This window comes from Microcaecilia unicolor, chromosome 7, assembly GCF_901765095.1.
Source record: "Microcaecilia unicolor chromosome 7, aMicUni1.1, whole genome shotgun sequence".
NCBI lineage: Eukaryota > Metazoa > Chordata > Amphibia > Gymnophiona > Siphonopidae > Microcaecilia > Microcaecilia unicolor.
Window position 1 is genome coordinate 227,127,927 of NC_044037.1, and position 26,307 is coordinate 227,154,233.

At 47.2% G+C, this 26,307-nt stretch overlaps 1 protein-coding gene across 4 annotated transcripts in view; it reads right to left on the bottom strand.

Annotated features, from left to right (window-relative positions):
* The window catches only part of METAP1D (methionyl aminopeptidase type 1D, mitochondrial), a 185,736-nt gene extending 159,429 nt beyond the window's left edge, over positions 1 to 26,307 (bottom strand). Inside the window, exon 1 of one of the 4 annotated variants that reach the window (XM_030209534.1) lies at positions 25,839 to 26,304. The gene's annotated coding sequence lies outside the window, so the exon portion shown is untranslated. Of the gene's footprint in view, positions 1 to 25,838 lie in introns of all 4 variants that reach the window. The other 3 variants (XM_030209533.1, XM_030209536.1, XM_030209535.1) reach the window with 3 other exon arrangements.

Below are 26,307 nucleotides of genomic sequence, written 5' to 3' on the forward strand. Positions count from 1 at the left end.
AGAACCCTCAGGCCCAGAATTCTCAGCCTCATCAGTCCTTCCCACAGAAGCCCCAGCTAGCTCCCCAGTCAAAGCAAGGGATGAACTTTTTATTGGTTCCAGGAGAGCATATCCAGAAATCAAAGTAACAGTCCCAGACAGCTTAATAATAGTGGGGAGACTGAATTTTTACCATCACAGATGGCTGGCCCTCTGTAACCTCTGACAGGTGGGGTCTTCAAATGGGTCTGACTCGGTTACGCCCTACGTTGGCATCAAACACCACCAAACTGTCCACTGACAGCATCGTTCATCAGCTCTCGGCACAAGCACGTACCTATAGAGGAAATCTCCGCCCTTCTACAGGCCAAAGAGATGGAGAATCCTAGACCTAAGGACCCTGAGCTTATTTCTGGTCAAAGAAAAGTTCAGGATAGCTTCCCTGGGCACCCTTCTCCTCATGATTGAGGAAAACAATTGGTAATGCTCTCTGGACTTAAAGGATACCTATACCCACATTTTGATATTTCCCAGTTACTATCTCAGATTCCACAAAGGAAAACACACTTACCAGTACTGCATTCTGCCATTTGACCTTCGGTCAGCTACCAGGATATTCACCAAGTATCTAGCAGTAGTTGCAACATATTTGTGCAGGTTGGGAGTATATGTGTTTCCCTATCTGGACAATTGGCTGATCAAGAGCACATCACAGGAGGGGGCATCAGAGTCAGTGTGCCTAACTATTCGGGTGTTGGAGCTACTAGGGTTTGTCATAAACTACCCCGTCTCGCCTTCTCCCGGTCCAGCATTTGGAGTACATAGGAGCCGTGCTCGATACATTGCAGACTCGGGCTTTTCTTTCACTAGCAAGAACAGAGACCTTATCAACACTTGCCTCACAAGTAGGAAGCAGATCACAGCTTGGCAAATGTTGAGAAATGAACATCACTGCTATGGCATGTCTCCACTTGTGAGAGGCCCAGTGGACCCTAGCTTCACAATGGTCTCAGGCAGCTGGGAATTTAGCAGATGTCATCCAGATTCCTCCAGAGTTGACTCGTGCCCTTCTCTGGTGGAAACTTTGGTCAAACTTGACTGTGGGACTACCTCCTCAGAAAGTACTAACAATGGATGCATTCAGTCTGGGATGGGAAGCTCATGTAGATGGGCTTCACACTCGGGGAACTTGGTTTTCTCAGGAAACAGATCTCCATTATCAGCCTCCTCAAGCAAAGGGCCACTTGGAACGCTCTAAAGGCTTTCAGAGATCAGCTACAGAATCAAATCATTCTCATGTTTTATGTAAAGAAGCAGGGGGTTTGGGATCCTACCCCTTTTGTCAGGAAGCAGTGGGAATGTGGCAGTGGGCCCTCCTCCACGGAATGGTCCTTTCAGCCACATACCTACCAGGAAAGGACAATTGCCTGGTGGACAGACTGAGCATGGTTTTGCAACCACACAAGTGGTCTCTCAACATGGGCATATAGCCTGTAAGACCTTCTGAGAGTGGGGCACCCCCTCAATGGATCTTTTTGCCACTCATCTTAACAACAAGGTCCCCCAGTTCTTTTTGCCACTCATCTTAACAAGGTCCCCCAGTTCTGTTCCAGGCTCAGATCACATGGCAGACTAGTGTAGGACGCTTTTCTCCTACATTGGGGGGGGAAGGGACATCTGTATGCGTATCCTCCAATATCTCTCATAGAAAAGACTTTATTGAATGTCAAGCAAGACCAAGAAACTATGATCCTAATTGCTCCTTACTGGCTGAGGCAGATCTGTTTTTCTCTTCTTCTGAAGCTGTCCTCTTCTGAAGATCCGTAGAGACTAGAATATTTTCCAATCCTCATTATACAGAACGAGGGATCTCTTCTACATCCCAACCTCCAATTCCTGGCCCTCACAGCTTGAATGTTAAGAGCAACGAATTTGAATCCTTAGATTTGTGTAAAGCGTCTCCCAATTTTTACTGGCTTCCAGGAAGGACTCCACTAAGAGGCATTATTCATTTGAGTGGAGGAGGTTTGCTGTCTAGTGTGAGAGCATGGCCTTAGATCCTTCACAAAACGCCTAGCCACTCACCTGGGGTTACCCCATGGCCACTTAGAGGTCTAACCCCAGCACAGCTCAGGTCCACCTGCGCTCTACACTAGCACCCTCCTCCCATCGACTGGGTCACCACCGCCTCTGGGTGAGTCTCCTGCTCTCACATTATCCCCAGTGATTTCTGGGTTACTAGGAGGCCACACTCCCACTGGTCCTACAGTTCCCAGAAAGAACTCACAGACCCAACACACAAACCACAATGATTCTTTATCAGTCCAGACGAAGAGGCAATAAACTAAATTGTTTACTGTCGTTAAAAAATTGAACAGTGTACCAAAAAATGTGCAATCAGCAAACAATAACAGGTAACTGAAATGTGGATAAATTATAACACTAACTAAACATTTGTTTACTTTCTAAAAAGTACCTTGGAAGATCACGACATACAATTCACCGAGCCTCAGCAAAGAGATCTGTTTCTCTTTTCTCCCTGGCCAAGACTGAACTCAAAACCAGTAACTGCTAATTAGCTTCAAACTCCAGGCCAAACAGAGCACAAAACACATTTCAAAATTATACTGCATCTTGCTACCTGCTTGTGTTAAATTAAAGAAAATAGCATTCATTTCTCTGTAACAGCTTCACAGCAAAGAAACACCATCTGCTGGCCAAATGGCAGAAATACACTTCCAGACATAATTAAGGCAGGAAAATATCCAATTCATATTTTACAGGCTTAAAACACACTGCTTTTTCACAGATCTCCTCACCTGTCAAACACAAAAACTGCTTGAATACTTCCTACACTTCTCCAAGTCTGGTTTAAAAAACAACTCTAAGGGTTCATCTAAGTGCAATTAGTACTTCTCATCAACATGTAGGAGGTAAACCCATCTCTGTTCAGCTTCTAGTTGTTCACTTCATGAGAGGTTTTTTGTTACTAACAAAGCCCCCTGACAAACCTCTAACTGTGTCATGGGATCTCAATGTTGTCCTCATCCAGCTGATGAAAGCTCCTTTTGAGCCATTTGATTCCCGTCATCTGAAGTATTTGACTTAGAAAATTGTGTTTTTGGTAGCAGTCACTTCAGCCCAGAGTCAGTGAGCTTCAGGACCTAGTAGTTGATCCACCTTACACTAAGTTTCATCACAATAGAGTAGTTCTCTGCACACACCCTAAGTTCCTTCCTAAGGTAGTGTCAGAGTTTCATCTTAAACAGACAATCTTCCTATGAACATTTTCCCTCAAACCACATGCCCATCTTGTCGAGAGCTTACTGCATACCTTCGCCTGTAAGCAAGCCTTAGCCTTCTATCTGGAGCAGACTAAAGCCCACAGACACTCCACCCAGCTTTTTGTTTCTTTTGACCAAAACCAGATGATGGTAGCCATCAACAAATGTACAATTCCTATTTGGCTAGCAGATTGCATCTCCTTTACTTATGCTCAGACTGGCTCGTATAAAGGTTCATAATGTCAGAGTCATGGCTACGTCAGTAGCCCACAAGCCCATAGAGGAGATTTGTAAAACTGCAACGTTGTCATCTGTCCACACATTTACATCTCATTACTGCCTTGAGCTGGATATCCAATGTGGCTGCCAGTTCGGGCAGGCAGTCCTGAAAAATTTGTTCAGTGTTTAGAGTCCAACTCCCCCCCCCCCCCCCCCCCCCCAAGGCCCAGTTTTTTTTAGTTCCAGGCTGCACCTTCACAACTAGTATGTAAATAATTTTACGTTAATTGACTTTGAACCCTCGATGTTTCGAGTCCCTATTATTCTAGCCTTGTTGTTTTCAGTACGCCTGGTAGCTAGGGATTCCCAGTTGTGAGAATACAATGCCTGTAGAAGATGTTCTCTGAGGACAGGAGGGCAAGTATTTTCACATACCTTTCCCCTCCCTATGGAGTTGTATTCTTTAGCTTTTGTTAAATGACTGAGGAACTCGTGCTCACGTGTCAGGTGGGAAGGCACCGTGATGGGATGCTGCTAGAAAGTTCAAACAATCTCGCTAGTCAGAGTCCACACCAGGCTCCATCAGATGACGTTACCCAGCTGTGAGAATACTTGGCCCGTTGTCCTCAGAGAACATCTGCTACAGGTGAGTAACTTTGCTATAACGCTTCATAACGCTAATAAGTTGCCATTGCAATATGAGTCTGCCTTTTCTAAAGTTCCAGTTCGGTCTAAGAATGCTGTCTTGCTTAAGATCTGCTGTTACAGGGTATGAATAGGAGAGACTTTTGTGTCATTTACTATTTTTGTTTCTGTATTTAGCATATATGAAAACAGAGAAACAAAAAGAGAAGCCCTATAAAACAGTAAATGCCTTTATGATTTCCCTCCTGTTTAAAAAGAAGTGCACTTCCTTGCCTTCTGTTAGTGGTCAGCTGAAGTCCAGTAGTAATCTTTTTTCCTAATCAAAAGTGAAAATATCCCCATCAGTGGTGTAGCTAGACAGCCAATTTTGGGTGAGTCTGAGCCTAAAGTGGGTGGGCACATTTTCTCTGCTCACTCTTCAACCCTTCCCCAGCACCTCCCAACTCAAAATATAAATACTTTAGCTAATGAGGATCTTCACGCTCTGTCTGGTGAAAACTTCCTCCAAAGGCAGCCAGAACTCCCTTTAGCAAGTTTGGCAGGCAGCAGCAATGTCCCTGAGCCACCAATGCAGGTCCCCTACAAGTGCTTAGTTATCTGTGACTTAAGGATGCTGCTGCCAGCTGCAGAGCTTGGTAGAAGACAGTTCTGGCTACTTTTAGAGGAGATCCTAAGTTGGGGATGCTTGGAGATCCCCACCAGATACAGCAAGGGTCAAAGTTGGTATTAAACGAACATGTTGGTACCCTGGTCAGAAAATAAAGGAGGGGGCCCACCCGATTTCACTGCCTCCCCTCTGATCTCCCCACCTGCCATTACCATCACATCAACAAACCCACACCAAATACAGAACAAGGGATCATAAATTTGAAATAAAAATATGTAGACAAAAATTGAACCGGGAACCCTAAGTTAAACTTGGCATTTACTGCAACACTGAAGAAATAAAAACAGAAATGCATTTCCTTTTCTAAATGAACACAATACAAAGACATTTGCTATGCACATTTCCCAAACTTAACATATTCCATTTAATACATTCAAAATAAAAAAAAATTCTACTTTTGTTGTCTGGATATTTTATTTTTCCATCATGTTGGTAACAGTTTCTCTTTTCTGCTTTCCTATCTGTCTTCTGCTGATTCTCCTTCAAGTGGCTGCTGTCCATTTGTCTTTTCTTCTCTCTCCTGTCTTGTTCCGTTCCCTCACTACACTTGTCCGACCTATTGATCTTTCTTTTTTTAGCTCTTTCCTCTCTTTTTTTCTTTAGTGCCTTTCTGTTCACTCAAATTTCTCTCTCTCTCACATTTCTCCTTCTTTTTACCTTTTAGCCACCTATCAAATTCCATCCCCTTCTCTCACCCACTAGCTCTTCCATTCTCCAACTCACTCCTTCCCCAGCTTTCCATTCCCTTTCATCTTTAATCTACTCATTATTATATTTCTACCCCCTGTAATCCCTATCATCCTCTTATTTATTATCTTGCCACCCCCTCCCCTTGGCCTCTCCCATATGGTTCCACCATTCTCAGTGTCTTCCTCCCTCCACTCTTCTAGCCCAGCATCTGCTCCCTTTTCCCTCCCCACCCTAATAACCTGACATCTCCCTGTCCATTCCACTCCACCCCCTAGCATCATCCTGCCTCCCTCCCTCGTGGTCCAGTATTTCTCCCTTTCTTCTCTCCCTCCTTGTGTCAAGCATCTCTCCCTCACTCCCTTCTGCCCCTTGATCCAACATTTCCCTCTTTCTCCCCCTCCTCCACCCCCATGTCCAACATTTTTCCCTCCTCTTTCTCTCCCTTCCTTGTGCCCCGGGTCCAACATCTCTCTCTTTCTCCCTCCCCCATGTCCAGCATTTCTCCCAGCCTCCCTCTCTCCCCCTGTACAGCATCTCTACCTCCTCTCCACCCCCATGTCCAACATTTCTCCCACTCTCACCACTCCCTTCCCCTATCCTAATATCCACAATTTCTCCATCTCTCCCTACCCCCATGTCTAACAATTATCCATTTCTTCCCTGCCCCATATGCAGCATCTCTTTCCTTCCCTCCCCTCCACCCACCCCCATGTCCAACAATTCTATCTTCTTCTCCTCCCTCCCGTTCTCCAGCATTTCTCTGGCAGATCCTCAGTTGGATCTTCCCCATCTACCTTCACAAGCCTCTCTCTTGTCAAAGGGTCACTGGTAGCGGCAGCAATTCTCACACGCTGCCTGTGACTGACCTGGAAGCCTCCTCTCTCTTGCATTCTGCCCAGGCAGAAACAGGAAGTGGTTTGAGGGGAGGGTTAGGATGCAGCAAAGGGGGAGGCTGCTTCTGGGTCAGCCACAGGCAGCATGTGGGAGTTGCTGCTGTTACCGGTGACTCTTTGATGAGAGATACTTGCAGACAGATGCTGAAAACTCTGGGACTGTACAAAACAGCACCGGACAATACTGCCATAACAGCGCCAAGGAATTACTTAGCTTGATGTTAATAGTATGCAAATGATATGCAAGCTATTGGCTTCAAGCATTAGGAAGTAAAGGGGGAGGATGGTGCCTGGCGCATGCACTCTTCTGCTCCTGCCATCTCAACATGCCCTCTCTCAAGGTCGCAGGGCGCAGGAATGCCTATTATCTAATTGTTGATTTACTGCCATACATTGTAACTTTCCCAACTTACTTTTTAGATTTCTGTCATTAGCATACAGACAATTTAAGGAATGCTTTTTTATTTTTATTTACAACCTGTGTAGCAGCTGACGGAAATAATTTGGAATCATTGGAGTAGAGAAGCACGCATATTTTCCTGCTTTCACAGACAACAGATCCATTTCTGGTGCCACACCTGCACAGGCAGGAGGTAACGTTTCTCCCAGGAGAGACTTTCGGAGCCAGCCTCAGCAAACCACCTCCTGCCACTGCTGCAGCCACTACAGCTGCCACCACCACTCCTCCATCCCGAGTCCCAGAGCCTCTCCCGAGCCCCGGCGCAGTATGTTTGTCCAATTGGAGTTTGAATCCTCGGAAACCCTAAACGCGTTAGGTTTCTGCAGTTTGGGTGCCCTTCTTCAGGGTGCTGTTCTCTGAACATTGCAAGGAATAAAAAAAAGACCTAATTTAAATCACATTAATATGCTATTTGTGCTAGTCTGGGGCAAGCTTGGTATTTCCGGCAGTAGGGGCATCTTTGCGTTGTGCACTGGCAAACACAGGTGCTAGTCAAGCGCTAGTATCCTCTAGCAAGATGCAGGATCATGGGAGCCAACATAGCCATGAAGCCCAGCTTGCTCTCTCCATGCTGGTGTTGTCCAGCTGCTGGGTGGGTCTGAGTCCAAAGTTGGTAGGCCCATTCCCACCTGTGGTTATGCTTCTGATTCCTGCAGTCTTAAATTGTAACCTTATTACAAATAAGTCAGTTTATTCTCTTAAAGGCCCTCTTCCCCACCTAACTTCATTGAAGGCTACAATCAGGCTTCAGAACAGAAACATTGCAACATGCTGCTGTTACATATTGATATTTGCTAGTTCCCTTCAGAAGGGTATTTGGGAATGCATACTTAATCAACTGCTACTGACAGTGGGCTTAGTTTTCTTGGAATATTTCTGGCCTCCAGGTGGCGAATAGTGACAGATTATTTAGATTTTTGATGAATTTCAATTTTCATATAAGAAAACAGCTAAATATGACGGGGTCTGATAAAAGAAATATGTGCTGCCTGGAGGAGGGAACTACCATAGACATTACATTAACACTTGGTGCTGATTCTCTAAATTCATATACAACCCATTTGTGCTGTGCTACGAGTCTTTGATCTGAATATAATTAGAGTTAGTCACTTGGATTGCTCCCAGTAGGAAGTCCCATTGATTTCTATGAATATGTTTTAAACACTTTAAAAATCTTTCCTCAAGGTTTCAGAATTGCTTTTTTACTTTCTTTGCTCAAGCTGCATCATCTCATGCTATAAAAAAAGAGAACTTAACAGGTTTTCAAAACACCTCATTGATTGTAATGCTCTCCTGTTTTCCGACCTGCTGATGTGGTGCCTACAGGGCCAGCGACGGAAACCTTTAAAAAAGAGATAGAGCAGCTTTTAAACTCGAATCTGGGGGAGAGGCAACAATTGCTGAGGAGTGCATGGTTTACAGTAAAGTATCTTCAAAAGATACTGACCAGATGCAGAAGTTAGACTATCCCAACAGCAGTGCTTCTCAACCAGTGGCGTAGCTGGGGTAGTTGACACCCGGGGCCGGTCATTTTTTACCACCACCCCCCCCCCCCCCGAAATCCAGTACTAGGCATACCGAGAATACAAAACACTCAGGACCTATAGAGCAATTCTACCTTACCATAAGCAGTAATTTGTACGAGTCACACAAGGAAAAGGAAAGCATCTTAAACACTACAGTGAGCACTAGAACATCAATTCACCTATTGTAAAACGAAAACAGACAGATTAGTACAGATCGTCGATCCTGCACAGTCAATGCCAACCGAAAGCCATGTCTTTTTCACAAATACAGATACACCCTAATTTACTATAGAATAAGTAATCATAAACTTTCTATTTAGACAAAAATTAAACTGAACCCCCGATGCCAGACTCTGCATACAATGCAACACCACAGAAACAGAAAATGTCCTCTAGTACTATGCAAAATATAAAGACAGCAGATGTAAGTTTGAAAAAACTAACAAATACCAATCACCACTTTACAAATTAACAAATAGAAATAAAACAAATAATATCATTTTATTGGACTAATAGATTTAGCTTTCAGAGGCCAAAACCTCCTTCCTCAGGTCAATTCAGTATAGTACTGTTACAGTGTCCTATCCTGACCTGAGGAAGGGGGTTTTGTTCTCCGAAAGTAAAATGTATTAAAATTAGCCCCCAAAAAAGATTACCTTATTTACATGTTCTATTATAAACATTTATTAACACAGCTACAATACTACTTTATCCTAAAGCAAAAAATAAAAATATATATTTACAGTTCGTTGTCTCTGGTTTCTGCTTTCCTCATCTTTTCACTGTCTTCCTTCTATCCAGCATCTGTCTTCGCTCTCTCTCTGCCATCCAGTGTCTGCCCTCTCTCTCTCTGCCTTTTCCATCCAGTGTCTGCCCTCTCTCTCTCTGCCCCTTCCATCCACTGTCTGCCCTCTCTCCCTTCCATCCACTTCTGCCCCTTCCATCCACCATTTGCCCCAGTCTGCCCTCTTTCACTCTCCCCTTCCACCCACCATCTGCCCTTTCTCTCTGCCCCTTCAATCCGTCTGCCCTCCCTGTACCATCCATCCAGGGTCTGCCCTCCCTCATGCTCCCCCCTTCTATCCCCTCTCTCTCTGCCCCCTCTTTTCAGCCCCCAGTTTCAGCCCCCTTATTCCACCTGCCCCTAGTTCCAGCCCCAGCCCACACCTCCCACATGCCCCCCTTTTCAGCCCCACTAACCCACCAGTCCCCAGCCCTTTTCTCCCATCAGTCCCGAGCATCAGCCCCCAGCCACTTCGCCCTGTCCTCTTTTCAGCCCCTAGTTTCAACCCCAGCCCTTTTCTCTCACCAGTCCCGAGCTTCAGCCCCAGCCAGATCTCCCTGTCCCCTTTAAAGCCCCTAGTCCCCACAGTTTCAGCCCCCTTCATCCACCACATGCCTTGCATCCCCCCTTTTCAGCCCCAGACCCATTCTCCCACCTGCCCCAGGCATGGACCCATTTTCCCTCCTGCCCCCTTGTCAGACCCCAGTTCCAGCTTCAGACCCCTTCTCCCATCTGAGCACTCCCCTCTCCCTCCCCTTCTCTGAGCACCCATCTGAGCTCCCCCACCCTCCCTAATCCCCTTTAAGCACCCCTCTGAGCTCCCCCACTGCTCCCCAATCCCCTTCTCCCCTCCTTGATGCTCTCCCACCCTCCCTAATCCCCTTTAAGCACCCGCCCCGACCCGACAGTTGAGGTCCGTTTTCCTGCTGCTCCTACCCTGTCCTCCCGCTGCTCCGCCTTTAAAAAAAATTTTCGAAGCGCCGGAGAGTGGCAGGCAGCGCGCCTCGCATCTGCCCTGCAAGTAAAGAAGATCTCGCTGACGTCGTCGTCCTTCCCACACTGAGTCCTTGGGCCACACCCAGCCAGTCAGGCTTTATGGATATGCATGAGTTAAATTTGCATGCACTAAGTCCTTGGTATGCAAATTTTCTTCCTCTGTATTCATTATGGATATCCTGAAAATCTAACTGAGTGGGTGTCCCACAAGGACTGGGTTGAGAACAATGGCGTAGAAAGGGCGGGGCGGTGGGGGCAGTCCGCCCCGGGTGTCATCGGGTGGGGGGGGGTGCTCCGCTCCCGCTGCTCCGCCTTTAAAAAATTTTTTCGAAGCGCCGGAGAGTGGCAGGCAGCGCGCCTCGCGTCTGCCCTGCAAGTAAAGAAGATCTCGCTGACGTCGTCGTCCTTCCCACACTGAGTCCCGCCCGCCCTCGCGGTAATAGGAAGTTGCCTCAGAGGGGGGCGGGACTCAATGTGGGAATGGCAACGACATCAGCAAGATCTTCTTTACTAGCAGGGCAGACGCGAGGCGCGCTGCCTGCCACTCTCCGGCGCTTCGAAAAAATTTTTTTAAGGCGGAGCAGCGGGAGCGGAGCACCCCCCCCCCACCCGATGACACCCGGGGCGGACTGCCCCCACCGCCCCGCCCTTGCTACGCCACTGTTCTCAACCCAGTCCTTGTGGGACACCCACTCAGTTAGATTTTCAGGATATCCATAATGAATACAGAGGAAGAAAATTTGCATACCAAGGACTTAGTGCATGCAAATTTAACTCATGCATATCCATAAAGCCTGACTGGCTGGGTGTGGCCCAAGGACTGGGTTGAGAAGTTATGCCAGTAGAGAGGTTATGATGATAGCCGAAGTAGCCGGAGTAATTAAAGAACAGATAAATGATTCTAAATTACTCCCGTCAACTAATACACAGGTTGTAAATACAATTTTAGAAAATTCCTTAAATTGTCTGTATGCTAATGACAGAAATCTAAATAACAAGTTGGGAAAGTTACAATGTATGGTAGTAAATCAACAATTTGATAAACGGCATCCCTCCACCCTTGGTGGTGGGGGGGCATGTTGAGGTGACAACCAATGGGATACTTGGGTACAAATGATATTGAAGTGACAAAGAGGATCAAATTTGTGGAGGAGTGGCACCATATGATAAGGATGGCACAGGAGCCACATGGCATTTACTTATGCAGATTAGTTGGGAGATGTCTCCCATTATTATTATGTTACCAATTTGTTAAGTCTTCCTAATTTCTATTAGCATTTCACTGTCATTTGATCCTGTCCAGGTGGAAGATACTGTAACTCCACCAGTATGCTCCTCCTCATCATACATGGAATTTCTATCCATAAATAATTACACCATATTTTGTTTCCTGCAGGAAAAACTTTGTTTTAGTACTACCTGTCCCACTTGATGAAAATTGCCTCCGAAGTGGACTCACTCACTCACAGAGTATGACAATTGTCATTGAAGCCTATCAAGAAAACTATAGTTTTCAACTGCACAAGATTAACACATATTGCTCATTTTAACTAATGCTACTAACAGATAAAAATGAAAGCTTTTCCTTTAATTTCTTTGGCACAGTGGTTTGCTGAAAATGGCATTTTGTTACGCAAGATTTGAATAAAATTCCATTTTTGGCAATTAATATCTCAGAAACCATGTGTCCCAGCTCAAAATGGGTTGCAGTTTTTGAATATACACAAAATTCTGAATAAGTGGTGCACATTTCACACCTGTAGAACACTTAATGGCAGAGTTATTAAGACCTAAAAGGTGCCCAAACTTTCAATCGGCAGCGAACTGTGCCGACCCCTTGTAGTATTAAAAGCCGATATCTCGAAAACCGTTGAAGATACAAGTCTGAAATTTTGCAGTTTTCCATCTTATATCTTGATCTCCATTCTGGTAGATTATCAGTTTCTGAAATGGTGAGATGTGGACCACTGATTAAATTGAATTGGAATGACCCTTATGCGGCATAAATGCACAAGAGGCGAGTCTCTTTCAATTCAAGCACTTAATTTTAAAAATACATAAACTCAATTTCAAAATTCTCAGTCACCAGCTTTAAAACACATCTGCAGTTGTTGCATCCCCTACCTTGCTCCTCGGGCAGCAGCCATATTGGAAAGATCATCTGAGCAGCAACCATTTTGGGTAGAGCATCTGAAGGGCAGCCATCTTGGGAGGATCGTTTGCGGAGCAGCCATATTCGGTAGCTCATCTATGAGGCAGCCATCTTGAATGTCTTTTGGGCATGCCCTATAAGATCTCTCGCCTCTCAGCTGAGACCAGGTTCCTCTGATTGGAGACCTATTTAACAGCTGGCCTGGGACTCCATCTTGTTAGAGGTTTGGTAGTGGTGATTGAGCGTTCTTCTGCTGGCTCTCCTGTTGATGCTGACTTGGATTGAACCTGACCATTCTCTGCTTGCTGCCTGCCCTGACCTGACCTGTGGATTGAACCTGACCATTCTCTGCTTGCTGCCGGCCCTGACCTGTGGATTGAACGGGAAAATTAGGTTCTTACCTTGGTAATTTTCTTTCCTTTAGTCACAGCAGATGAATCCATTACGAATGGGTTGTGTCCACCTACCAGCAGGGGGAGATAGAGAACACTGAAAACCATAGTACCTCTAGGACGGCTAGCTCCATCTGCCTCTCAGTATTTTGAAGCTTCCAAAGCAGTGTTAAACTGCAAAGTAGCATAACATGAACTTTCCTCACAGCAAACGAACGCCCCAGAACAGGAGCAATAACACAAAGGAGGGACAAACTCAACCTCCTGTAGTAGAACAGAAATTCTGAAGACTGTTTTCCAACTTCTCCCAATGAGGGAACATGTCTGCAGGAAAAACTGAACACAAAACAGAGTAAATCAGGGAGGGATCATGGGTTCATCTGCTGTGACTAAAGGAAAGAAAATTACCAAGGTAAGAACCTAATTTTCCCTTCCTTGTCATCAGCAGCAGATGAATCCATTACGAATGGGATGTATCAAAGCAATCCCTAGATAGGGCAGGAACAAGCCACACCATGCGCCAGCACTTGTGCTCCAAAAAGCGCATCCCTCCTGGCAGCCACATCCAGCCTGTAATGACGGGCAAAAGAGAGCTTAGAAGCCCAAGTAGCTGCACTACATATCTCTTGAAGAGAGAGTGCTCCCGTCTCAGCCCAAGAGGAGGAAATCGCTCTTGTGGAATGTGCCTTAAAGGCGTCAGGCGGAGGCCGGCCAGATAGCAGATATGCAGAAAAAATGGCTTCCTTAAGCCAACGGGCTATAGTGGCTTTAGACGCTGGAGACCCTCTGCGAGGATCTAACAACAATTCAAAAAGGTGATCAGAGGTCCTGAAAGCATTTGACATCTGCAGATACAGCAACAGAGCCCTGTGCACATCCAGAAGGTGCAACTGCCCAAAAGATTCCGGAAACTCCTCCCTAGTAAAGGAGGGCAAAAAAATAGGCTGGTTTATGTGAAACGCTGAAACCACCTTAGGCAGGAAGGAAGGCACAGTACGTACCGTAACTCCGAACTCTGAGAACTGCAGAAATGGGTCTCAACAGGACAGCGCCTGAAGCTCAGACACCCATCTCGCCGATGTAATGGCCACCAAAAAGACTGTCTTTAGAGTCACACCCTTCTCCGAAGTTCGCCTCAGCAGCTCGAAGGGCGAACACAGAAGAGCCTTTAATACTAGCCCCAGGTTCCAAGCTGGACAAGGGGCCCTCATGGGAGGCCGGAGCCAAAGCACCCCTCTAAGAAACCGTGGAATGTCCTGATGCGCAGCCAGGGAGAGGCCCGAGACCTTCCCCCGAAAACATGCCAACGCTGCCACTTGAACACGTAGGGAATTATAGGCCAAGCCTTTTTGTACACCATCCTGCAAAAAGTCAAGTATTGGCGAGACAGAAGCCCGCATGGGTGTGATCATTTTAGAAGCACCCCAAGCCTCAAACTGGCGCCAGATCCAAGCATAGGCCATGGAAGTTGAACGCTTGCGGGCCTGCAAGAGAGTGGAGATGACCTTGATAGAATAGCCCTTGTCTCTCAATTGTGCCCTCTCAATAGCCATGCTGTAAGAACAAAGCGGCATGGATCCTCCATGGTCACCGGGCCCTGTGTCAACAGGTTCGGTACCAGAGGCAAGGGAAGGGGAGCCTCCACCAGCATCCGCCGGAGGTCCGCATACCACGGCCACCTGGGCCAATCCGCCTGGGCCAATCCAGGGCAATGAGGATCACCACTCCTTGATGCAGCCGAATTTGCAGGAGTCGCCGCCCTATTAAGGGCCAAGGAGGGAACACATATAGGAGGCCCGGAGGCCAGGGTTGAGCCAAGGCATCCAACCCCGCCGAGCGAGGATCTCTCCGTCTGCTGAAAAAGGACGGGACTTTGGCATTTGTGCTTGAGGCCATACGATCTGCTACGGGCGTTCCCCATTTGGCACAGATCTGAAGGAACACTTCGTCTGCCAGTTCCCACTCCACAGGGTCGATTTGATACCTGCTTAGAAAATCGGCTTGCACGTTGCTCTGACCTGCTATGTGAGCTGCTGACAGAAGCTGCAGATGTAGCTCGGCCCAGTGGCATATCTGAGCGGCCTCTGCGGCCAATGCTTGCTACTGAGTGCCACCTTGACGATTTACGTAAGCCACTGCTGTTGTGTTGTCCGACAGAACTCCGACAGCCTTGTGAAAGGCCAGAAGAGCCTGGAATATTGTTCTCCGTTCCAAGCGACTGATGGACCACCCCGTTTCCTCGGGTGTCCACAGACCCTGGGCATAGCTTCCCTGGCAATGTGCTCCCCAGCCCTTCAGGCTGGCATCCGTTACTACCAGGCACCAATCGGGAAGTGCTAGCGGCATTCCTCGCTGCAGCATGCTGTCTGAAAGCCACCACTCCATACTGAGTCGGGCCACAGGGAGCCACGTGAGTCTGCGTTGATAATCCTGGGACATAGGAGACCATCATTGAAGCAGGGCAATCTGCAGAGGTCTCATGTGCACTCTCGCCCATGGCACCACTTCCAAGGTGGCCGTCATCGACCCCAACAGCTGGACAAAGTCCCAAGCTCGCGGGCGAGGCATCCGCAGGAGCAGACGGGCCTGATTCTGAAGCTTGCACCGCCTTTGGTCGGGTAGAAAGACAAACCCCGAGGCCATGTCGAACTGGACCCCCAAATATTCTAGAGATTGAGAGGGGGTCAGGTGACTTTTGGGTATATTGACGACCAAGCCCAGAGATTGCAGTACTGAGACCACTCTGGCTGTTACATGACAACTCTCTTCTGAGTCCGCTCTAATGAGCCAGTCATCGAGGTACGGTGAACCCGGATACCCTCTCGCCTGAGAAAGGCAGCTACCACCACCATTACCTTGGAAAAGGTTCGGGGAGCTGTGGCGAAGCCAAAAGGCAAGGCCCGAAACTGGAAATGTTTTCCCAACACCGCAAACCAGAGGAACCATTGGTGCAGGGGCCATATAGGAATGTGCAAGTAAGCTTCTTTAAGGTCCAGAGACGTGAGGAACTCTCCTGGCTGAACCGCCACGATGATGGAGCGCAGGGTTTCCATATGAAAATGCCGCACTCTTAGTGATTCGTTGACTTTCTTTAAGTCAAGAATGGGCCGATAAGACCCGCCTTTTCGCGGCACCACAAAATAAATAGAGTAATGACCGCAGCCCTGTTCGGGGGGAGGCACAGGGATCACCGCTCCAAGGTGCAACAAGACTTGTAAGGTCTCCTCTACCGCCGCCCGTTTGACGGCAGTGCCGCATCGGGACTCCACAAACACGTCTCTCACCGAGGCACCGAATTTCAATCGGTAACCTTCTCTGATCAGGTCCAGGACCCACTGATCTGAAGTAATCTTGGTCCACTCCTCGAGAAAGAGGGAAAGGCGTCCTCCTACAGCTGTAAAGGAGGAATGGACCGGCGTCCCATCATTGTGGAGGACGGCCCTGAACTCCTGGCCTTGAGCCTGCTGCTGGGGAGCGTTTGTCCGAGCGAAAGGAGTTCCTCTGTTGAAAACGGGCACATTGAGTAAACCCAGCAGAGCGCCCCGGGCGATACCTTCGAGCTTCACGGAAGCGAGGTCTGGAGGAGGAGGGAACCTCCTGACCCTTGGAAGAAGGCCGCAGCCTATCCTCAGGTAACCTCTGGGGTTTAGCATCCCCCAGGTCTTTAACAATGTTCTCCAACTCCTCTCCAAATAACAGAAGGCCCCGAAAGGGCAACTTCACCAGCCTTTGCTTCGAGGCCATGTCAGCCGCCCAATGCTGTAGCCATAGAAGGCGGCGGGCGGACACCGGCACAGACATCTGTTTAGCTGAAGCTCTGACCAGATCATAGAGGGCATCAGCTAAAAATGACAAGGCCAACTCCATTCGCGGTGCAACCTCAGTGAGGGACTCCGCACCATCCCCGGGCTGTTCCACTGCCTGTTGTAACCAAGAGAGGCAGGCTCAAGCAGCATAAGAACTGCAAAAAGACGCCCTTAAGGCTAGGCCCGAAATCACAAAGGACAGTTTTAGTGCTGATTCCAGCCGCCGGTCCTGAATGTCCTTCAGGGCGACCCCTCCCTCTACTGGGAGGGTGGTCTTTTTTTGTCACCGCCGTGACTAAGGCATCCACTTTAGGCATCTCAAAACGGGCCAAGTGCTCCTCACTCAGAGGGTAAAGATGCCCCATCGCCCTGGCCACTTTCAAGGGCCCCTCAGGGTCAGCCCATTGAGCAGAAATAAGCTCTTGGATGGAGTCATGCAAAGGAAAGCTCGAGCAGGCTTCTTAGTACTCGCCATCCTCGGATTACCAGAGGAGGCCTCGCCTTTAACAGGATCATCAATAGAGAGGGCCTGTAAGGCATCAGAGAAGTGCTGGCAGCTCATTGTGGTAGAAAATCCGAACTGCAGTGGGATCACCTAGATCCAGTGGCAAACTGGCACCTTCCTCTGGCTCCTCAGACCACGAAAGCCTGCCAGATCCCTCAGAGTCCCCACAGCCCGACCACGGGGGAGGGAAAAGGGGGGTGCGCCACTCTCCGACGAGGAATTTACCCATCTATGCTTAGCGTGCATCCAACGCTCAGGGGAATCCACGTCTGACATCAGCCCCAGGCCATCATCAGTCGGAGGGAGACCAGGTAGCAACGCAGTGTCAGACACCTGTGGCAGAGCTCTTTTCAGCATGAAGGCTTTAAGTAAAATAAGAACAAACTCGGGGGAGAAAAACTCACCCTGACCTCCCGTATCCGAATTAGGAGCCTCAGGGAACGGAGCTCCTCTGGTAGCCTCGGCCCAAGGCGCCCCTCTGCTCTCAGACTCCTCCGCAACCGCGGTGGTCGAGCCATGTGGCGCTTCCAAGATGGCGCCCGCTGCCAGCTCCATCGAGCGGGAAGAATCATCACTCGCCATGCTCGTACTGGCTCTACCATCTAAACAGCACGTTTTACAGAGCCCCGCTGCTGATCTGCGCTTGCCACAATGGGAACAGCGCTTAACTCCCTCAGCAGCCATCGCCGAAAAAAGGCGGAATAAAATTCAAAATGGCGGCATCGCACCCAAATCACCCCAATCGGAACTCCATCCGCGGGCCCTCCCCAGAGGACCTGAGTACCACTCTTACCTCAAAGGACCGAGTCCACGAGCTCCGGTCATGCTGCACAGTCAGGAAAAGCCTCAGAAATAGCGATTTTTTTTTTAAACGCTGTGAGGAAAGTTGGAGGCAAACAGCTACAGACATACTCCAGAGGCAGAACAGGGTGGGAAAGGAAGGGAGAGGGCGAACCTATATGCCTGCATCCACACAGGGGGAAGGGTAAGGCAGGGAAAGGGCGAACCTATGTGCCTTTAAAGTGGGCTCCATTTAGCCACAACACCCCTGCTACAAATGGCAAAAGCACAGGAGCCACCCCAGGCAGAATCTGCAAGGAGCTGAACAAGCTGCATCCAACCCTGCTGGGAGATAGAGAAATACTGAGAGACAGATGGAGCTAGCTGACATAGAGACACTATGGTTTTCAGTGTTCTCTATCTCCCCCTGCTGGTAGGTGGACACAACCCATTCGTAATGGATTCATCTGCTGCTGATGACAAGGAACTGACCATTCTCTGCTTGCTGCCTGCCCTAACCTGTGGATTGAACCTGACCATTCTCTGCTTGCGGCCTGCCCGATCTGTGTTCCGGATCCGTTCTACTCCTGCCTGCCACGGCTGGTGGCCGTCCGACTCCGACAGTATCCGGAAGTCCTGGTGGCCACCTGCACCTGGGGGCTCAACTCCTGGGGAACGGTGGTCACTTCCCAGGTGAAGCTAGGGGTTGTCCGGCTGCCTGACCGAGTGCGGTGCTTCATGGATCCTCCGCGCTCTGTCAAGGCGCAAGGGCTCACTACTGCAGTGGCAACAGCAGTAAGAAGCAGCTATTTACATCAGATATTTTACTCTAACCAGTTTAATAAAGCATAGTCAACTAAGAGTTGCCTTTAATTAGGAATTAATAATATATCAGCACAACCAAATCTATTCCTGGAATTACCAACTTCCAGCTCAGCAGCTACATCAATATTACTAATTCAGTCATTCCTAAACTTGCCCTTATGATCTAAAGACTAATTATGCATGAGCTAAATTTGCATATTTATTCATGTATTATTTATGTACATTTATAAGTTGCTATCTCTTTAGAAGTCTGCTTGCAATTTACAGTCATACACATATATCCAACAATAAATACAATAAGAAAACATATAAATTTTTTTATCTGATAAAATCCTATATAATAAAACGCACCTCCAATGTTCTGAAGCTGCCTCCATAGCACTTAAGCCTTGAGGCATTCGTGCTTCTGTATCCATCTCCTGAAATCATGACATCTCCCACTTTTGGGTGCGTCACCAGCGACAGTGCCCAATCACACCATAGCAGTGCAAGCCAACTCCAACAGACTTAAAAAAAAAACAGCCAAACCCGCCCGAACTTCAATCTACGAAAGGCAACCGGCGTCCCCACACCCACGACAACCCCCCCCCCCCCCCCGGGTTATCTCCCTCGCCCATCCCGAGTCGCCACCATGTCGCCCAGCCACAGCCCCCCTCACCCACCCTCCTCCCCAGCACACACCCACCTACCTCCGACTTCGGACCACCGCCCTCCACCTCCTCCTCGACCGACTACCTCCTGAGTCGCCGTTAAAACCCCCCATACTCTCCCCCCTCCCATCAAGAATCGCCTCTGCACGTAGAGGACCCCACCCTTTCCCCACGAGTTCCAGGGTCGTCGTCCCTCCATTCATCGCTCCATCACTTCAAGTTCCAGGCACCCATCCACCGAAGCCGTCAGCAGCTGAACAAACCGTGCAGGCTCTGCCCTTCTCTCTCTCAGTTCTGCTCACGCACTTGCTGAAACAGGACATCAGAGAGAAAAGGGCCGAGTCTGCATGCTTTGGTCCGCTGCTGCCATCCATCGTAACTCCCCTCCACCATACACGCTGACCCCCCAATCAAGCCCACTGCCACACCCTCTCAGTTCACCACCACCCTCAAAAGCCATCCACCACTTCCTCCAACTTTGCCAGCAAGGGACATCCCCTAACCACCCCCCCTCCAAAAAACCCCAAACCAATTTAAAAAAAAACACCAGCACCACACTATGGGCAAAACCGACTCCCCCCCACCCCAAAAAAACACTGACCCCCCTCCAAGCTCCCTGCCACAACCTATCAGTTTACCACCACAACACACCCAGCCCCTGTCATTGTGAGACACATACACAATATCACACAACCACACACATCCACCACCAAACACCCAGTGCTCCCAACACTCTCTGACCTACACACACTCACACACAAAATCTCTCTGTGAGACACACACAGACACACACACTCTCTCACACACACACACACTAGCACTGTGACACACATGATCTTTCACTCTCACACACAGACACACAACCATCGCAGCCCTCCACCCCAAAACCACACACAAAAACACTCACAGACATACACACTCACTCTCTCTCTATATATATATACTAGCCGTTAAGCCCATAAAAACAGGCGAGTATTGCAGCCCTCCTCTCTCCCCTGGCCTCACCGTCCACCGATCCTCCCCCCCATATCCAGCGACCCTCCTCTTTCCCTTGGCCTCCCCCATGTCCAGCAACTCTCCTCTGTGCCCTGCTCTCACCCCAAGTCCAGCAACCATGGCCTCTCCCCCCTGCCCTCCCCCCATGTCCAGCTACCTTCATCGCCGCCGCTCCCTCCCCCCTCCATACCGGGCCCCCTGCACTGACTTGACAGCGCCTCTCACCCCCGTGTGAAAGCGCTACAGGCAGCAGCAGCAGCAGATCGCGCGATGTTCCTTTCCAGGCGGCACGGCAGCCTCCGACAATTCGACTCAGTTTCCCTCTCTGTTCCGCCCTCTGACGTCATGACGTCTTGACGCGAGGGCGGGACAGAGAGGGAAGTCTGTGCTGCGCATTTGCAAGTGAGTACAGTCACTTGCCGTTTATATGTTTGATCACCCCTGCAACAATAACCACCCTCAAATCCCCCCCCCCCCGCCACTTTCTCCAACTTTGCCAGCAAAAGACATCCCCTCAACCCCCCTCCTCCCCTTCTTACACCAAAACCCTCTCAGTTCACCAACCCACCCCCTCCCTTTCCATTGTGAGACACACACACAATATCACAAAAACAAAGACATTTCACCTCTTTGAGCACATCATAAGCTACCCCACTGGCTCCAGATATCCCACGCCCCATTGTTTTTCAGTTACATTGATGTTCTGCTGGGCTTGTTATAGGATTTAGTATAGTAAGGGCAGACTGGGGACTTTTTGTTCAGGGGTAGTGTAAGCAACCAGTTTTCTTTTTTACCGGATTCAGTTTTCTTTAGTTTGGTGATTGGTGAGCTCCACATTATTTTGAGTAAGGAACAGGAGGAGGTTTTTAAATCACTCGCTTTTCTCAGAGTGAGTTTTTTTACGTGTGATTGGTTTTCCTCTTCTTTGGTCCCTTACGGAACCAATGATAAAAACGGACTCCTAAAGTGACAGTGGTAGTTCTACACTGATATTCTCCCTATCAGGAGATTTGAGGTTCCATTTGGTAGTTTGAATAAACTGTGTAGACACCCACAAACTAAGTGTGCAAACTCTTGGATTTATAGTATTATTTCAGTTTGCAGTTCCCTGTTTTTCTATTGAGTATATCTCAATTGGTGTCATTCAACCCTGAGGTTCACTACACAATACAATATGTATTTCATATTTGGATGTTCAAATTAAGAAGGAAGAGAGGAGGTTTGAGACAACTGTGTTTAGAAAAAGCACAGACAGGTACACTTTTTTTTAGACTACAGTAGCTGCCAACCAAGAAACCTGAGAGATAGTCTTCCCCTTTCTCAGCTCTTGAAATGTCATCGGATCTGTTCTAGAGATATGGATTTTCAGCAGATCTATGAGAATGATTATTGGAAAGGGGTTATCCGAAAAAAATTATAAAAACTGCCTATAGAAGAGCAAAATGTAATAATCGTGAATATTTGATACAAAGGAACAGGGAAGAGGAAGATGAGAACATTTTGACGTGTCTTGACGTTTACAGCTACATCATCTATGATGGCAGCAGCGATAAGAAAACACTGGCATGTAGTACAAATGATGCCGATGTTTTCAGAGGCAATGCTCAGGTTTTCCTATAGCAGAGCAAAAAATCTGAAAGAGATCCTATGCCCTACAGTGCTTAGAACAAACAGAGAGAAGGTTGCTGGTGAAATGGATGCAATTAGACATACTGTTTGTGGAGCATGTCAAATGTGTGACATTATGATGGTTACAGCGATGTTTGTAGATCCTCAATCGGGTAGAAATTTCCATCTCTGATCAAAGACATCTTGTGCGACGGATTTTGTCATCTACTGTATCCAGTGTCCTTGTAACAAGTTATATATTAGACAGACCTCAAGAAGATTGTCGATTCATTTAACTGAACACAAGATTAATATCAACACTAAGAAAGTATCTTCACCATTACCATGCAGGTCTTTTTCTGCCGTCATCTACTATGTTACTATGTTACATTGTGACAAGGACCAACATACGTTTGAATCACTGCATTGTGTTGTCCTACAACAAGTGGAACCAAGATGTAGAGGAGGAGACAGAAGACATATTCTTTTACAGCTAGAGCGGAAGTAGATTTTTCGCTTGAAAAACTGCAACCAGGAGGTTTGAATTCTAAAGTAGAGTGGTGTCATTTTTATTAAAGATTGATGATATAGCTTTAAAGTATCATCTTTACGCTGATGACTCCCAGATCTACCTCTCCACACCAGAAATCTCAGCAGGAATCCAGGCCAAAATATCAGCCTGCCTGTCTGACATTGCTGCCTGGATGTCTCACCATCTGAAACTAAACATGACCGAGCTTCTTATCTTCCACCTAAACCAACCTCTCCTCTTCCCCCATTCTCTATTTCTGTGGATAACACTCTCATCCTTCCTGTCTCATCAGCTCGTAACCTTGGGGTCATCTTCGACTCCTCCCTCTACTTCTCTGTACATATTCAGCAGACTGCTAAAACCTGTCGTTTCTTTTTCTATAATATCAACAAATTTCACCCTTTCCTTTCTGAGCACACTACCAGAACCCTCATCCATACTCTTATCACCTCTCGCTTAGCCTATTGCAACTTGCTTCTCACAGGTCTCCCACTTAGCCATCTCTCTCCTCTTCAATCTGTTGAAAATTCTGCTGCACAACGACTACTCTGCCAATGTCAATATGCTCATATTAGCCCTCTCCTCAAGTCACTTCACTGGCTCCCTATCTGTTTCCGCATACAGTTGAAACTCCTCTTACTGACTTATAAATGCAATCACTCTGCAGCTCCTCAGTACCTCTCCACTCTCATCTCTCCCTACATTCCTCCCCGGGAACTCCATTCACTGGGTAAATCTCTCTTATCTGCACCCTTCTCCTCCACCGCTAACTCCAGACTCCGTTCCTTTTATCTTGCTGCACCATATGCCTGGAATAGACTTCCTGAACCGGTACGTCAAGCTCCATCTCTGGCTGTCTTCAAATCTAAGCTAAAAGCCCACTTTTTTTATGCTGCTTTTAACTCCTAACCCTTAATTCACTTGTTCAGAACCCTTATTTTATCATCCTCACTTTAATATTCCCTTATCTCTTATTTGTCCTGTTTGTCTGTCCTAATCAGATTATAAACTCTGTCGAGCACGGATTGTCTCTTCATGTTCAAGTGTACAGCGCTGCGTAGGTCTAGTAGCGCTATAGAAATGATAAGTAGTAGTAATAGTAAAGGGAGCATATTGTTTGAATAACTATCTATGATTGGCTACCTGTTTGTGCAGGTGTTTTGACATCAGTTTATATCTTTGGGCGCCATTTTCTGACTCTGTGCAGAGCTGAACCAGACAGCCTTAGAGTGAAGTGAGGTACGAGAATACACTGATTTGAGTAAATTGCCTAGCAGAGTGATGTGCTGACCTGGTTCTTTTTAATAGCTGATGTGCCACGGACCCTGACGAAGTCATCGAAACTTTGGCCATTGTCGACCGTGGACAGCAGGAAGAGTCTGTGAATCCTCAAGAGCTAAGCTAAGTTGAAAGTCTGTTTGGACTTTGTGGTAAAAATAAAAATTTAGCCTATGATGACAGTGAGTGCTACTCCTATGATTGATCGGCTCTTTTACCAAAAAGGAATCTGTTGAGGCTTTTCCTCCCTATTTTTTATTAAATTGATAAAAAATAGATAAAAACTGATTAAAAAATATTAATTTAGTAGTATTCAGAGGAAGAGGATTATTTTTGAATTCTGTATGAAAGCAGATATCCTTGGAGGCTCTGTAAAATCGTTTCTGTCTACCCACTTGGCCACTAGGGATCGAGAGGGTAGGCCCGAGGTGGGGGGAAGGCCTATAAGAGAGTGTGAATGTGTGTGTGTGTGGGGGGGGAAGAATCCATGAAAGCTGTCTATTGCTGTTACAAGGGGTGGGAGGGGGGACAGAAGGGGGATGTCTGTTGCTGCTATGGAGGGTAGGTAAGGACAGGAATGTCTGCTGCTGCTATGGGGGAGGGGGTAAGAAGGGTGATCGGAAGAGGGCATTAAAATCGGTGGGGGTGGTAGAGTTAGAACCTGGGATATTCCAAGCTGAATATCAGCTGGGATCCACATAAGTGTCTTATGTTGGTGCCTGGCTCAATATCAGCTAGGACCCATATAAGCTCTGGTGGCCAGCACATGCCAAATTAACCCCAGATATTCAATGCTTGTGCTTGGACATGGCCCAGCATTGAATAGCCATGGTTAATTCTGCCTGTGGCAGTCAGAATTTTAAAAAAGTGCTGACCACTATAGGCTGAATGTTGACTAGGATGTATCTGCATAAAATGGGAGATGTTAGAAAAATGAGTACATCTGCCAAAATTGGAAAAATAGTTCCAACAGCTGCAGCATACAAACACTGATTTACACTAACACAGCAATTACGGAACTCAACTTTTCAAACAATCCTCCCCATGCCCAATCAGAGACACACAGAGAATCAATACAGATATAAATGCACATACGTATAAACACACACAGACATACCAGCTCACAAAGATACACATACTCACATTCACAACAGACATATCCAGATTCACAGAGGGTTTATAAATAATTTCTGGATTTATGCTCTTCGTGCTTTCCCCACTGTTAGTCCTTACAATTAATCTTGATCCCCTGTATACAATGGGTAGTTAATGGACCAACCCATCAGGGCAGGTTTTAGACACGCTGGCACCCAAGGCAGAAATTTGAAAGTGGGTCCCAAAGCCTGCCACCAAACTATGCTGCCTTCATTTTTGGGCATGCATGGGGGCCCAGGACATGTGTCATGTTTGCACCCCGGCCCCCCAAATGAGCCCTGCAATCCCGTCAGGTGAATCTGGAGCCAACCCCTAACTTTAAATAAGGGTTTTGTTTACATAAAGCAAGCAACTTACATTATATTTTGCTGCCACTTACAACTTATGTGGAATTTTGTTTACCTAGTTTGTTAATTGCAAATTCATTGTGAAAGGAGCTTAATTTATACAAATGTGTTTCCCTTGTCTTGTATTATGCATTACATCAAAACTGTTATATTATTACTTTCTTTAAACAGTTGTTTTATAATATTTTCATATACCAGTGTACGCAAGCTGAGAGAAGGTGTAAGACTCATTTTATCACTGTCGGTCCCTTCCCTCCAAGCTTGGTACTTTTACCCGACTTTAGCGAAGCTTGTATCCTATGCATACACTGTTGAATCCTGGCATATAAGCCACGTTAAGGTTGCGATTATTAATTTATGCATATTAACCATTTGCATTAGAACTTCCCATTGATTCAGTAAACTGACACTGCCAGTCTATGTGATCTGACTCTTATGGTAGTGAAAGGCTTAAAAGCAACACAGGACTGTTCATTCTCTCATGTCTAACACTGCAGAAGACACAGCCAAGTTGCATCTTAAAGAACCCTGATCAGATTGTTGAGTTTGCTGCCTACACCTTTCCTCCTGAACTCTCAATGAAATATATCTTAACTACACAGAAAGAGAGGTTTTACACAGTCACCAACCACAGTTCCCCTCCCTCGGTCGGCGCACTAAAACACTCACCCTGCATGTTTCAGCCCTTGGCTGATGAGGCACGTGGACCACGACAGCGGTGTGTGGGCAAGGCCCAAGGAACCTCCTTGGTAATGGTAAGGCCTATAAGATTACCCAGAAAGCTGCAGCGCAGGCAGCCGCAGCACCAGTTCTTCTGATAGATAGCAGCTCCGAACTTCCGGCAACAATGTGCCAGCAGACAGAACTGCTGTTTGCATCTGCGCAGCAGTGTCTCAGCTATAAAAGACTTTTCTTCTGCAGAAGCAGAGGAGTTCGAGCGGGACTGTGTTTGAAAAGAAATGATCCTTTATACAAAGTGCCTTTTTTCCCGTTCCAGAGGGAGGACCTTGTTTGAGAAGTAAATATCCCTTCTCTACCAAGTACCTCTGGGATCACATTCTTCCACCTCTAGCCCATCAAAAGGGGACGCTTTTTTTTTTTTCTTCTTCTTTTACTGATAGCTGTTGATCTGATTACA